We start from the raw sequence: 15,814 nt of genomic DNA, 5'->3' as shown, positions 1-15,814 counted from the left end.
ATCTCTCTCCCTGCACCCAAAAGTTCTGGCATTTGTGTGAAGAGTTTAAGATATACTCAGACTCAATGAGGACCAAAAGGATGAGAAAAGATAGAGGCTGAAGCTTACAGATGGAGCTGCCAGTGGGTAAAGCTAAATTCTTGCAAAGGAGATGGCTGGGAAAGCAGGAGCTGCCCTCTCCTCTCTGCCTGCTGCCCCTCCAGCTTGGAGGTGAATGACGTTGAGTTGCAGGGATGTGCTGCAGGGGCAAAGCAGCTTCTGGGACAGACCTGAGCTTCCTTTTCCCCTGCCAGCTGGGGATGGGGCAAACCTGCTTCTGAGCCAAGAGCTGGGCTACCAGAGGAGAAAGGTGGCTCCTCTGAGCTTCTGCACATCAGTGAGGGACTTTGCTGGAGTTCAAGAGTCAATGAGTTTGCAGGCGGGCTAGAGAGAAAGGGTGGTTACCTTCTGGAGGAGCCTAATGGGCTGGAAGCGGGATATATGTGCACAGGGTAAGTGTGAGGAGAGGAAATACCAAAACCTGAGGGGAGAAGAAACCTTGAGAACCACTGTCTTAATGGAGAAAGAAACCTTCCAGATGAATGAGAGCTGCAGATAGCAAAGATCTGAAAGTAGCTTTCAGTCCTAAATATTTTGAGCCTCTTTATTCTGTCTGTTAACGCAGAGAGTGGTGAGCAGACCATTAATCAAGTTTTTGAGTATGAGTTCTGGATGTCTTTAAAGGTAGTGGACTTAGGGGACTAAAACTCTCCTTCATCTGAGCACTGCTTCAGCAAGCTCTTGCGAAGGTGGCTCAGCACCCAGCAAAACTGAGCCATGAATGACGCTTACCCAAAACAAACCACCACATGGCACATTTTCAATAAGGGTTACAGTTTCTACCACATGTCTTCATTTTTACAGTTTAACCTTTTGGTTACAGTGGCACATCCTTTTACTCAGAAGCCTTGGAGGAATGCTCCATGCTTGAAATGCTGTGCTATAGTCCATAACTAGTGCTGGTTCCCACCCAGTTCCAGTGTTTAGGATTACTTCAAAAGAAAATTATCTGAAATACTTAAAAGAATTGCATTTTTAAATAAAATCAGATAAAGACAGGGTAGAAATGATATATGACATATACACATACACACACGCATGTGTATATATATATATGTATGTATATATATGTGTGTGTGTGTATATATATTATATAAAAAAGCTGGGGTTTTCTCTTGCCTTGCTTGTACATGGTGGAACATTTTTAAGTGCCACAAAGCACCTGTGCTTTGCTTGAGTTTAGCATTGGATCTCTACCTGTGAAAGACTAGTGTCAGGGTATAAAGCTGGTGCCAAAATTAAATGGGCTCTGTTCACCTCAAAATTAAGTCCTCCATATCTCTCACACTGTCTTCAGCAGGTGAAAGGTAAAATACTGCTAAAGCTTCTCTAACCTGGCTTCAGCTCTTAGCTCTGCCATAAATTTCATATGTGATCATGGGTTTCAAGGGGGGATGCACACAGATTGGTGGAAGAGTTTATCAGGACACTTCGAAAGACCTATTTTGGTACTATATGTACTGTCTTTTTGTTGTCCCCTCGCAGGTGATCAAGTCGAGGAGACACAGATCACAATGAATATTTATTAGAATACCTTTTATTAATTAAGCTGTTATTATTACTAGAATCCAAGCTGTTACAATTAATAGCGGATAACTACTCACACAGCACACTCAGTCTTTCCCTCCCGGAGTTCACTCCCACACACACATATTTACGCGGCTGGAGCAAGAGCAAAGGGGCCAACCCTGGCAGTTTACTCAGAAGTGGAGGGTCATCCTGACGCACCACGGCTTCTGCATAGGTGTGCACAACCCCCTCAGGCAGTCCCCACATTCATCAGGTGTACATACAATCTTGGAGTCTTTGCCAGCATATAGCAGCCACCACCTTCTTGGATGTGGTCTGAGTTACACGAGCTGCTGTTGATGCCAGCGTGTGCTGGTGGCCTCGGACTCACTCAGATGGCTCTGGGTGTCCTGAGTTTATCAGTTCTTGCATCTTGCAGATGCAACAAGACCACCACTGGGAGACTTTCATGCCCTCCTCTCCGCACACACTTTTCCTCTCTTTGGCCTGCTGTTTTTTCACATCTGATTCTCCATCCACACCCACAGGGAACTACGGGACCCTTTCACACACACCCACACAGGAGGGGCTTTTATTTACGTCTCAGCTCTAACCCAGTTCATAAAGCTGTTCAAAACTCTGAAGACTTCTAAAAGGAAGTGACACATGCTTTTATTCGAAGGAACACTTTTCATTATAACTCCTTTTCTAGAAGTGGAACATGTCCTGAGGTGGAATGCTTGCTTTTATATTCTCTGGGGAATAAGACTCTGTCTGTAACGGAAAGGAGGAGAAAAAGAGGAACTCTTTTGCAGTAGGAAATGAACAAAAATATTATGATTTTTCCAATCCCTTTGGAAAAAGATATGAAATAAAATATGTAATGCAGAGTGTGTTAGGTATTTCCAAAAATATTGTATACCTTTTGCTTAGTTTCTTATAATAAATGTTGTTAAATGTATTCATAAGAGCATAAATTTTCTCTAAAGACATTTTTTCCATTTAGAGTTTTCTCTTATATCACATAAGAAATAAAAAGATCCTTCACACGACTAAGAGGAGGTCACTTTGTGGATTGTTTCTGACTATATGGAGCAATTTATTAGGGCTATTTAGCAATAAAATTCTGAGATCATCTTGGTTTTTTGTGTGGAGGCATGTGTAAGCTTGACAATTTCTGGTTATTTTAAGGTTTTCTTCCTTTGCTGAAGTGCTTCATTAACCTAGGCAGTACAGTACATAGTAGGGTCAGTAGAAGACAAGCTATATATTCCAGCATGCAGGGCTCAGAGCAAAAGCAGTGAAAAAGGAGCTTGTGCACTTTCCACCTGTGATTACCTGGGACTCATGCTGCACTGGAGGGAAAAGGCACCTGAGACGATAGGAAGAAAATGACCTATAGCTCATATATGGCAGGGAGCTCTCATACATGAGCCAAAGTCCTAAGCCAAGTCAGGAAGTTTTACTGGAAAAAAAGTAGAGAGAATTTGATATGCAGTTAACTAAGGCACCTAAGGCAATGCAAAGCTGAAAAACAGGTTTCATTTTTTTTCACTATTTTGCCTCAGCTTTCACTTGCAATCCATCCAATTTCTGAGCACTCTGGCAATCAGAGTCCCTGTGAAAATATGCTCTTTGTAAATCAAAGCTATTTGATTGTAATGGCAAGCCTACCCATTTATTATCTGTTTGTGATCCTGGAGCTTCCCTAGACTGTACCTGTGGTTGGTCTGACTCTGCCTGCTCCTTCCCCCACTTGCAGTCCCCAGCTGCTCATGGAGCAGAGGGCAGTAACCTCACCCCAAGCCTGCAAGGCCCAGCTGTTCTGAGAAGGGGATTTCTTCTGAACACATTGGGTTTGTTTAGGAAACCACCAAGGCAACCAACACATCTTTCCTGAAGGACAGGTGGAAATGTAAAGCTTTAGAAATATGAAAGCTTCACGCATGGAGCCAGTGCCAGCAACGTCTGCGCTCACCATCCAGTCATTTTAGCTATGAGGATGAGAAGCCTTTGCTGTCCTAATGCAGAGGTGGGGGGACCTCCAAAGTTAGTGTTTGGAGCCTTCCTCTCACACTTTGCTTTCCTCTCTGCTCCTCTACTCCCCCTGTTGCATCTGCTCAGAGTAGCCAGCTCCCCTGGCCCCACGGCAAAGCTGCTGGGATGCAGACCAAATCAGTGGTTAGCCAGGACCAGGACCTGTTTCTGTGCCCACAGGAGCCATAGGTGCTGCCACCTCTGAAACCAGAAAGATTTAGTGCTTCACGTCTTCAGTATATATGGTGCTACAGAAATGAGACAAAGAGCAGGTTTAATTTTTTACATGCAAAAGGGAGCTTTTAGATGTAAAAAAATGAGTTCCCTCAGAACACCAGAATAATGTTTGAGTCAGCCATTCTGACTGTTGAATTTCACTGGAGGCTTGCTCTTCCAAAATGAGGCATTTCTAGTAGTATCTTATCACAAATGAGTGATTATAAGAACAAAAAGACCGTAAACCTTCATGGATGGATCTTTTTCATGGTGGACAAATGGACAATGGACATGTTTTTTTACATCCAAATGCAATCAGTGGAAAAGAGATACCCATGATTAACAATAATGTATCAAATTAATTTAGGAAATCATTAGTGACTTGAAAGTGTGACTCATATGAATGCCTAGGAACCACTGGCAGAGCAGAATACCAGCATCTTAAAAAGCAAGGATTTCAAAAATGTACTTTTCTGCACTGGGCAATCTCCCTCAGGTTTTCACATGTGTAATTTTAAAGTACATGAAAGTTTCCTCCAAATAATTGGAGGAAAAGAATTTATGAAACTATATACAGAGAGGGAGAGATAGTTTTACAGTGAAAGAAAGAACAAGACTACCCAGACAATCCTATTATGAAAGCTAGAATGGGACTGTGAGTTTGACTGAGTGTTGAGTGGCAACACGCAGATTCATTAATCTGACAAATTAGCAATAATTAATGCACAGTGCATCCAGTCATGGAGGTCCTGATTTAACAAAACTCTCGCTCACATGCTTAAGTTTAAGAAATAAAGAATATATAAAGTAAGTACATATGAAGAAAATACAAAGAAGTATAAAAAATCCTGCCAAAATGACTGGAAATACCCAAATGCTTACGGTGCTTTCCAATAACATCATGGGTTGGGCTGAAGTACTTTATTCATTTGCTTAAGGTTAAGCACATGCTTTAGTTCTTTGCCAAATGGAGGCCTAAAGAGTATTGATTCAATATTTATGGGAGCTTAAAAACTACTCTCTGTGTGACACACATACCCATGTACCTGTTTCTCCTTTTTCCCTCCTTGCAACTACAGTGACAGCCTCCATGAGCTCTGTGTCTGAGGACCCAGCGCCTGACCACAGTTAATTGACCGGGATCATCAGCTCATCCTACGTTTTTATTCATCCCCAGAAGTACCGTGCACCTCAATTGCTATCAATAAGTAGTCCCCAGGATCACTGATGCATGGGTGGTGGTGAGTTTTACAGCCACTGCCAAGCATTACAGTAGATAAGATTACTAAGAGCCATTATGTTCTTTTTAATAGCTTGCTCAATATTTTATCACAATGAAAAGGTTCACCACTCGGCAATAATAAGATATAATTAACTCTTGTTACCACCGTGACACAGACTGTAAGTACTATGTAACATCCATGCGTTTCTACGCAACAAAAACATCTAGAAATTTAAGTTGGATGAAGTACTGTTTCTATCTGTGATAGCATTAACCAGAAGTCCTGGAAGATGTATTCCAGATGTGTTATGCTAATAACATTATTTTATAAGAGTGCAGACAGATTTTAGGTGCAACACCCTGGTTAAGCAGTTTGCAATCTCTATGAAGCGTCTTTCTTTTCTTTCCATTTGAATTAATGATTCTTTGATCTTAGCGTTAGTTTCTCGTGGTTGTCATAGATCACAAGAAAGTGATCATTCACTGGCAAGTGACCATTTACTCATTTAGTTTTCCAGGTCTCTATGCATTCATGCTGATTCAAAGGAAATGCAGTGAATGCTTTCAGTGGCATCTAAGTAGACTCAGCGTGGATTATTCTAGCTTAACATAGTGATCAATGCTGTTTATATAGACTCCTAAATTTCACACATAAATGTACACATACATACATGAAATGCATAATTTTTTATATGTTTGTTATTTAGATGTGTGTGCACAAGTACACTGTTGCACATTCTAATATTAAAAATGTATAATAAAGTTGACGAATGTAAAGGCTGACAATTCTTGTTTATATTTCATTTGATGCTGATGGGTGGATGAGCATGACTTCTCCTTTTAGTTTGTATTTATCCCCAAAGCATATTGAATAGACAGTTTCCCTTCATTTCTACTTTGAATGTGTCTAGTGCCCTCAAGTGAAACCACTGACTCATATGCCTTCAAAAGCCTCTGGTGATCTTTAATTCAGGAAACTAGATGTAAGAGAAAATACTTGACTTTGCTCTCTTGGAGCAAATTAAAGTAAAAATCGTCTGCCATAGGACCGTCTGCTCATAGCACATTCCAAGAACTGACTTTCTTTTTACTGGTTGGCCTGCAATATTTTGTGGCTGAGTGTTTTTCCCTACATCTACTCCATGGAATTAGAGCAAAGCTGCTATACGTTACAGACCATGTCAAACACACCTCAGATGTGGCTGCTACAAAGCACTTCTGCAGGAAAGCCAGACAGACCATGTCTTCCAAGTCACACTTGATTTCTTTGATTTCCACCACTCGTTTCCCAGACCTTTGCCAGAGCTGGGAAACTGAAATATGCATTTCATATTCTAAGATTACTCTAAGAGAAAAATAATTGACAGGAGTTGAAAAAAATACATTATTATTTTTTGTACAACAAAAAATTTATTCACTTCCTATTTTTATACCAGTTGCAATAGCACGGTGGTTTTAGTGTTACGGTGACCTGTGGTTCTCAGTTTGTCCTGCTCTCTTGTGTATGAGAAAGAGAGATAAACAAGGAACTACCAAGAATTATCCTTTATTCAAATATTTTTTCCCCATCATTCTGATGGAAGTCTTGTTGCAATGCTAAAACCAGGATTGGAAGGAGCTTTTCCATGCAAATACTACATCACTTCCTACTTAATGGTAGCAGCAGCGTCTTTCCCTCTCCTACTTAGACCAGTAATACAGAGGTACCAATTAAAACGAATTCTCCTCCTAAGACTAAAACAGCCTGAATATCCCATCTCATGTATTATCTAATAAAAGTTTGCTAAAGAAAGATTTAAATTTGGATTCTAAAAAAGCTTTGAATTTTTTATTTTGTTTTTCTTTGGGGGAGAGGGAGTTTTCTTTACAGGTATCTCTTTAACTTTACTACCTAGATAGCCATGCATATAAGAATTATTTCTTTAGGGAGAGCCAGTAGAAAACTCAGTATTTTTGCTCATTATTTTTAATTCAATTAATAGAAACCAGACACTAGGTTTGAATCGTTTCTCCTGCCTTTCATCAGGAAGACAGCTGAAGATTGGCCATTATATGTTTTGTATGCATAGACAGGAATGCCTAAAAATAGCTTCAGCAGAGAAACATCATTTTAAAACCTTATTTCTTCCAGGCTATATTTATTTATTGGATAACAACCCTCTCTGCAGAGTAGCTTGCTGGAATAAAATATACAGATTCTATGTGCCCTAAAAGAAGACTAACAAAAATGAATCTCTGTTGGTTCTGCCACTGTATAAATACTGCAGTATGCAGCCCATGACCTAAAACTTACAGCTTAAATACTCAGGAAAGACACAGAATTGCAGAGTGTAAATAGAATAATCAGCATGTTCATGGAAAACGTGTTAATTCCAATTTCTTCTGTACATTTACTCTTTCTACTCAAATAATACCTTCATTTTCTTTCCTTTCTTTCCTCCCTCAAGATTTAGTGCTGAGAAAATCTAAGGTTTTGTCTTAAAATATTGTGCGAGTGGGACTTACGTTGCCTAACTTCAGACACTGACAATCAAGATGTCGACAGCTGGCCTAGACACCCCAGCTCCCTTAATGCTCAAGGGAGGGAAACAGGCACACTTCAGGGAGCAATTCATTAGCCCTCTTTGAAGCATTTGCTTTAGGCTGAGTGGATGAGACATTCACATCCGTGAGAGTTTTTCTCCAGAGGGAACCCAGATGACTAGTTCAGATGGGGACACCTATACTGAATTTGGTTATTTTTCTCTGTAGGCATCTGCTGCTGTGAAAATCCCCAGGTGGGAGTCCAGGAGAGGGGGACCTTCGGTCTGGTGCAAAACAGTGATACCTATATTCTGAGTGGCTCCTACCTTTCCTGCCTGCTCTAAAACATTGGCAAGCTGTCGCCTGCTCCTAGGCAGGGAGCACAGGAAGGGGCTCACCCAGAGGCACAGCCGACTGCACCGGCTGTTTGTCTGTTTTCTGCTAGCTAACGATTTGGAGTGAGAGAGGATTAGCTAAAAAGAGAGACAGGGAAGGCAGAGGAGGGAGGGGAACTGTGGGAGAGAAGCAAGTTACTAGTGTCAACCTCGTACCTCTCCCTAGAAATTCAGACCTGTTGTGTTTGTCTCCCTGGGCAGAAGTGCCTTGAGCATTAGTGAAGAAATTACAAAATAAATAATAAAACAACTGGAAACACCTATGAAACAGCTGCAATGACAACAGTGGAAAAGAGCTGTTTTGGAAATGCAGTGGAAAACCTTGCATTACATTGCTAAATCTAGGAGAACATTTCTGTGAAGACTAAAGCCCTGATAACTCACCCCAGTTGCATAATCACATCCTTCCCTTCACTTATTCTTATTACAGAAGGTATGGATTTGATTATTCTGTCAGCAAATACCCTACATCCTTGAAATGGATGAGTGTGACATGTTTTGAAATATGGAAAATGCCAATAGGTTAAACATAACTCACCTAAAGCTAATAAAAAGAACAAAAATCATTTACATATTAATCACAGAGTTCTAACCTGCCAGAAGACAGCAGGGAAATTGATCTCTCACAAGTACTTACTGAGAAAGTAGGCTGAAGACTGAATTGAACTCAAAGACAGGACATGGCATGACTTTCATCACATGCAGCCTGAATTTAAAAGCCACCAATTTGGTAGGGAGAAATCCATTAGTTGCAGCACATCAGCCCCTGCCCACTTACATGGACACTGCATAGCTGCCATGAAGAAATTCACATTGTCCGAGACAAAGAGCTACTTATAAGCTGGTATATATAATAAATCCTGTATCACTTCAGTGAGACTGGCATACGCTACGGTCATTTTAAAAACAAATAGATAAATTATAGGCTGAGAGGTTAAAGTGCAATTCAGAAATACTAGTCTATCTCGTTCCTGAACTTAATGGTTATTGTACAGTTTATTATAAATGCTCTCAAAATAGTTGTCAACAGTTCTGGTATTGGACATTGTCCTGGACCCTGGATACTGTATTTGTGCATGTGTGTGCACACGTGTGTACATACAGTGGAAAAAGGATGAGCTTAAATTAATGACTGCTTCTGAAATTAAGATTCCCATGGAGGTTAATTACAGCATCCCATTACTAGGAAGCAGGTAGAACGCATGGAGGCATACACCAAAATGCTGTTATTTCACCAATATAAAATACTATATGCAGTGCATACCTCTTCACGTTATTTAGGCTTGAAAGCAGGGAGATTCTGTCTATCAGCAGAATATTAATTATGTCATTGTTTCAGAAAAAAGGAAGAGTCCTTGGCTTACAGAAGGCAAAATCTGAAAAGCTGGTGATGACATCTTCCCTCTTTGGATTCACCTAATGTCAGCTTTTTTTAACCAGTTCCTACCCTTGGAAAGTCATTCATGTAAGCAAAATTTCTAAAGGCTCTGCAGCATTACGTCATGTGCTCTCACAAGTTTATAAAACTTGCTTGAGCTTTTAACTGAAGTTTTCCATGTGGGTTCAGAGTCTCAAACTACCTGGCCACTCATTTTTTAAGCTCTGTTGAGAGTGGGCTGCCTGTTTCTGAGAGCAGGGTGGATAAAATAGGGACATTTACTTATTTCAAGGGGAAAAAAGAGATTATGGTGGCTTCTTTAATGTGGTTCCAGGCCTTGTAGGACACTGAAATTAGCACAACAAGAAGAATACACCTAATTTTAATGCTTACCTTTTCTATGTGGTCATCACTACCCTTTTTGACAGAAGTATGACTCCAGTCATCTTTGAAATGAAACTCTCTTAACAAAAGAAAGCAATAGTCAGCCAAGGAAAAGCAAATCTACCTTTTTTTTCCTTTGCATAAGCATGTTTTACATGAACCAGTGCTATTGAGGTAGCTACAGTCAGTACAGGGAGAAGCAAAGAAGATGCTTAGAAGAGGAAAACCCTACAAAAAATCCAATATCTTTAGCATTAATAAACAGTCCCCGTGGTATAAACAATGCACAAAGGTATAAAGTAGAGCTCTCACTTTATCCTGGCTAATATAACCAGTCATTTTTTATCCATCTCAGAGACTTACCAGCCCACAGAGCTGGCCTTTTCATGTGAATGCCAAACATTCGTAGTCATGACCTATGATACTTGCAATATACATTTTAATTTCAAGCAAACTTTTGTGGCACATATAACATTGCCCCAGGTCTTTCCACAGTAATGAAGAGACGTTTAAAAACACTTTTAAGAACAGAAACACAATCCCAATGACTCCTTCTTTCCTGGTACTGCTTCACCTGATCAAAGAACAAGGAAGGGGAGAAGGCAGTCTGGACAGCTGATTTAGTTGTTATCACGTGCAGGAGTAGGCTGGGACTCCTCATATAAAGGAAAAAGATTTTACAAAGTGTACAGACATCAACACATACAGATGGGCTAGGAAATAACATGTATTTCCTTTGTTACTTGCAGAATGCGTAAGGAAGTGTGTGCATTGTCAGAGTGAGAAGGTCAGAGGGGACTACTTCAGACCCACTTGTTCTGTGATGGTATGTAGTTTGCAGGAAGGGACTAAATTGAAGAACTCCAGGTTTATTAAGGACTCGTCATGCTGAGGAGTGTCACGCTCCTGCCTCCCTGTGTGGCCTTTAATTTTGAACTATAATACCAGATAGGTCAAGTTATTTGTGTAGTTGCCATAATGAGAATAGCCATTGCTTCAGGCACTAGTGTCATAGACCGCTATCGGCCAGGATGTGCTTCATTTAGCCAAATTATATTTGCCTTATGCTGCATAAAATCCCATTGAAACAATTAACTGAGCATAAGCCAGGTCAGTGACTTTGGCTAAAAGTGTTTAAGAACATAACAGTGGGAAGGAACAAAGTCCGTCAAACCCAGTAGTTTCTAACCATCTCTGGCACTGTTTGTTTGTGGATGCTTAGGAAAGGGTTTACAAATGGCCTGGAAAGGGTGACCCTTCTCCTGGAAAATCCTCTAGGCTTAACAGTCAGCTACTTCTTGAGCCAATATGAGGTGTAAAGATGGAAGGCCAAAGTTTGCAACATTGCATGGCATTTGAGGTGGCTAAAAGAGAGCGGTGTTATCCTAAAAAGCTAGACCCAGTTCTGCAGACATTCAGGTACCTACATTTCACTAACATCTGCCGGATTTATCCCTTTAATTCACCTTTAAGGACTGGGCTCCTGTAGGATTTTATACTACTTCCAAGCTAAGTCCTAAATGTATCTGTTATCACTTAGAGCAATTGAAAAGGAGTTTTCAAATAATTCCTAAATCTATGGCCTCAGCCCCTCAGAAGATCTGAGGGTGGGAACAGGGAAGAAGTGCCACTGAAACCTGGAAGTATGATGAACTCACACAATTTTGGGGAGTAGTTTGCACAAATATTGACAGCCTACAGACTGATGAGCGCTGTCCTTTAGTATCCTGGAGCCCTTGTCTGAGCGGAGCTTAAGGCTGCCTAGCATCAGCTGTGCTAAAGCAGGCTTGGCAGACTGGAAAAACAAAAAGAGCCATGAGGGAATAAGGGGACGTAGAACTTTTATGCAGAATGCCCAGCTCTCTAGGAGATTACTTGATTTCCATCCACTTCCAAGTCTAAGTAGTGCAAACTGGCCCCTCTGTCATGGCTGTCAGGGGAAATTGCACAGCACCACTCTCTGGGTCTCCAGCTCTCCCTGTTTCCCTGGGGAATGGGGAGGCTAGCCCAAAGGCATCTGGTTCAGTGGTGTCTGTGTCACCCAGTGAGTCTATAAGAGATCTAGCAACTCCATGCAAGTAACATCAGCTAGGCTTTGAGTCTAGAAGAAGAGCTGGTGGTGGGACGGCAGCAAGAGGACTGGAAATGCTCAACATATCTCTGGGAAGAGCTGAAGTAAAAAGCAGCAGCTTGTATCCACAGCTTATCATATCTAATCCTGTATCTCTTTATGCTCTGTCTGAGACCAGACACATATTCTGGACAAAGCATTTGGCATGTAAATCAGTGCAGCCCTCAAATGGTGTTGGCCAAGGCATGTTTCTGAAAATGGGGAAACAGCTGTCACTCATGGTGGAGAGAAGGAGCCAAACTGCATCAGGCAATACACATTTTTTGAATAGTTTCTGTACTGTCAACAGCTGGTGACTTCTGTTCATAGTCAATGGACTGTTAGAGCTGGGCTATTTTGGGTCTATATTTCCCCCCAGTCAGACCCTGACAGATGTGTAGTCAAGGGCTCAGTTCTGCACACAAGTCTTTAGAGTGAAGAGAAATCTGTTTCCAAACAATCCGGACAAAGTAGGAAGTAATCAAAGAGAATAATCTTCCCTGTGCGCCTTTCAGCTTTGTGAGAAAAAAACACTTTATTCTTACTCTAGAATCAGCCACCTAAAAGCCCAGTTCTTTTATGTTTTCAGAGGCTGTGCTAGATTTTGTTTGTTCATATCTGCGGTGTTCAACTGAAAATTAGGTCTTCTGAGCTTCACTCCAGGGAGTAAAACAGAAAAGAGAGGTTTGGCTAACGAAATTCACCTTATTATGCACCTAGGTCTGCAGGTGAAGGCTTCTCACTCTCTATGCTTGTACATGGGCTCTAGCTGGCAATAATGATATTGAACAGACTCTGCCGAGCATGCCTGCTCAAAGAAACTTGGATGGAGTAGTGCTACAGCATGCTCTGCATTATAAAATCATGAGATTTTATATTAAAGTCACTTTGCCCACGGGAGAAGTTTGGAAACCTTTCCTCCAGCCTTCTACAGTCACATAACAACGTCATTCTTTCAAGAACAAGAGATTTTGCTTTTTTGGCCACCTGGGGACATACACCAGAGACAGAAGGGGCATGCCTCACTACTCAGCCACACACTATCCGTCTCCTGAAAAGGAGTGACACTCAGTCCTGTAAAACAGAAGCTATTCGGGCATTTATGAATAAGGCAAAGCACCATTCTCAGGTGACTCGTTTATTTGCAGCCCTGTTTATTTGAAGTCTGGTCTTCACCCTTCAGCTCTGCATGACCCAAACTCATGCATTTCTAATAAGACCTTGCACACACAGAATGCAAGCCCATGCACAAAGTTTGCATGGAATTATACAGCGGAAAACTGCAACTTGCCTTGGCCAGATGAGTCCCCTAAAATCTGTGAGGGAAATGTGAAATAAGTTTTGAGCAGTGTGCACACGTTTTCCCATATAAACTGGGATGACTCATTTCTGTATGAGACTGTTTAAAGCAGAATAGGTTTAATGTGATTTGACAAGGCTCTTTCCAACGTGAGTGGTTTTGTCCTGCTAAACTTAACAGAATGAGACCTAAAACATTTCCTCTGAACTGTGCTTTTCTGAGAACATTTGGGCCTTTATTTCGATAGTGCTTCCTTGCTGAACAAGAACTTGTGTTCTGCAACCAGAGACAGTAAAGTTGGGAGCTATGGCCTAGGAGATACTAGCTGGGGAGTGCTAAAGCCTCCACTCAGTCTGGTGGAGGTGAAGGAGAGCCAGGTTTCGGCTCTAGCCAGCCAAATGAGAATTTCTTCTGCCATCCCACGTGTCAGGAGTGCTCAAGGCAGTGGGGGCTGAAGGGGTTGTGCGAGCTTCAAGGACAGAGCTCCGGTTTCTCTCCCCTTAGCTGTCTTTGGGGGCTGTAGAGAATATGGACCGTACCTGTACTAGGGCTGGGATGACACAGACAGCCCACAGCCAAAGCGGGCTGTCTCAGATGGCCCTTTTCTCTCCTGTTTGAGCAGGACTTAGCTACAGGCTGGTGTTGGGCTTTGTCCCCAGGGACTAGCATTTTTTATTTGGAATCTGTGATATGAGAAGGGTTACACAAAAGGCAATTTAGTACTGTGGGAAGCTTTTAACCTAGGGCAAGAACACTTACCCTTATTCTGTCTCTATTCAGTCAACACAACATTGCCTATAGATTGTGTTGGCTATAAGGCTATGGCACATCATGCTTCGCATCTGCTTTCTATTCTTGAACCTAACAACTTTCTCTCTGACCAGCACATCTCAAAGTGGATGTGGCTGTGACATTGCAGGTGCACTGACCAAACAAACTCCTGCCTCCAAAGATGACAAACAGAGAGGGAAGAGCACACGCCAAGTGAGGGAACTGGGAAGGTGGCAGGTACATGCCTGCTCCACTAGCCCTTTCAGTGTCTCCCTAGTGCTTGAACAGCTAAAAGGGCATTAAATCATCTTGCTTGTTACTTTGCAATTTTCCTGGATATTGGTACCAAAGAGTGTAAAAACCCATCTGTGTGTTGCTCTGTCAGGACCTCTGGAGAAGCAGACTACAGGGGTGACTTTCAGGAATGCAGATGGACTTTGCTGTTAAGGTTTTTAATGCACTTTCACATGATAAGATGAAGAAAGCAATATCTGATTAAAAATTCTGTGAGACTCCTCCATCTTTGCAAATCCCAGCAAGCCTACCTTCCCTCAAGGCCAGATTTGCCCCCAGGGCCAGGCAGCCCTCTGCCAGGCAGGGAGGCTGCAGAAACAAGCAGGTGTAGTCCCAAGACCACCAGAGAGGAGGTATTTAGGGAGCTGGAAGTGGTATTGCCACATTTTGGTAGACAAGGAGGTACAAAAACAGGACTTGGCTGCTGTCTTTTTTTGGGAGGATATGTAGGAAACTCCCGGTTGTTCTCCAGGCTGACCTTGCCAGGTCCTTAAGCAGGTGGTGGCAGCCTATAAAAACAAATTGTTCTAATTAGGAACATAGTTATACTTTAAAGTGTGCAAGATCTGGCACCATTGCCTGCATGTTTCTTATAAAACTAAATTAAAATTACCAAGAGGATTTCAGTGTATCATCTGAAAAACCTGCCTTAGTCCCTCTGATAAATATGAAAACAAGATCTTCTGTTATTTTCTCTGACTTTTGGATATAGGTCTTCCTCAGGACTTCTCCTCCCACTTGGAGTGTCCTACCATGGCAGTGGTGGAGCGCTGCACGACACACAGAGCGGCACTGCTCCCCGTGTCCTCCGAGCAAGACAGAGACACTGACAGGCAGCCAGACACCTCCTCATTTGTTGCTAAGGGAACATAGGAAGACGTGCTATAATTATACCAATAAAGTGTGAGAGACAGCCAGCGAGAGATGTAGAATGGGCATTCGTGACAGTTCCTTCTTTATTTTTATTTCATCTATTGCTTTATAAATCACCGACAGAAGGCATCCCAAACATTTCACATGTCGCCGGATAACTGAAATGTAAGTGGGACCTCTTGTGCACAACAATCGGCTGCTTTCTAAAGACAATGGAGTGGCAAAAAAATGGTAAAATTTAAAACTTATTGCAGTCACCACCACCTCCCCACATGAAACACACAGAACCAGAGCATTTGAAAAAAAGGGGGCAAGGGATGGGAGCATTCATGGAATATGAAATTCTTTGGGGCTAGACTGCACCTGGCCTGCAGAGTGGCCTGAAGAGGGAGAATCCCCTACTCTCACAGCCGCCTGGTGTAGCTTTGCCAGGGGAATCACACTGTTTCGGCTAGGGGGTTCCTAGGGAGCAAACCTCCTGGGACAGCAAAACAACCTTGAAATGCTGGTGCACCAGCAAGGTAGGGGCTGCAGTGTGCAGGAATGACATGGAAGAAAAGCACGGATTCATTGCAGTCTGGTAACAGAAACAGGGAAACAGGTGGGAGCAGCCTCCGACGCCAGCCCTCAGCGAGCACGTCTGCCGACTCCCCCTTATGCCACGAGGTCTGCACGTCTCAGCATTAGGCCTCGCTGCCTGCCG

This window comes from Dromaius novaehollandiae, chromosome 1 (genome assembly GCF_036370855.1).
Source record: "Dromaius novaehollandiae isolate bDroNov1 chromosome 1, bDroNov1.hap1, whole genome shotgun sequence".
In the NCBI taxonomy this organism is placed as follows: domain Eukaryota; kingdom Metazoa; phylum Chordata; class Aves; order Casuariiformes; family Dromaiidae; genus Dromaius; species Dromaius novaehollandiae.
This window is presented reverse-complemented; position numbering follows the sequence as displayed.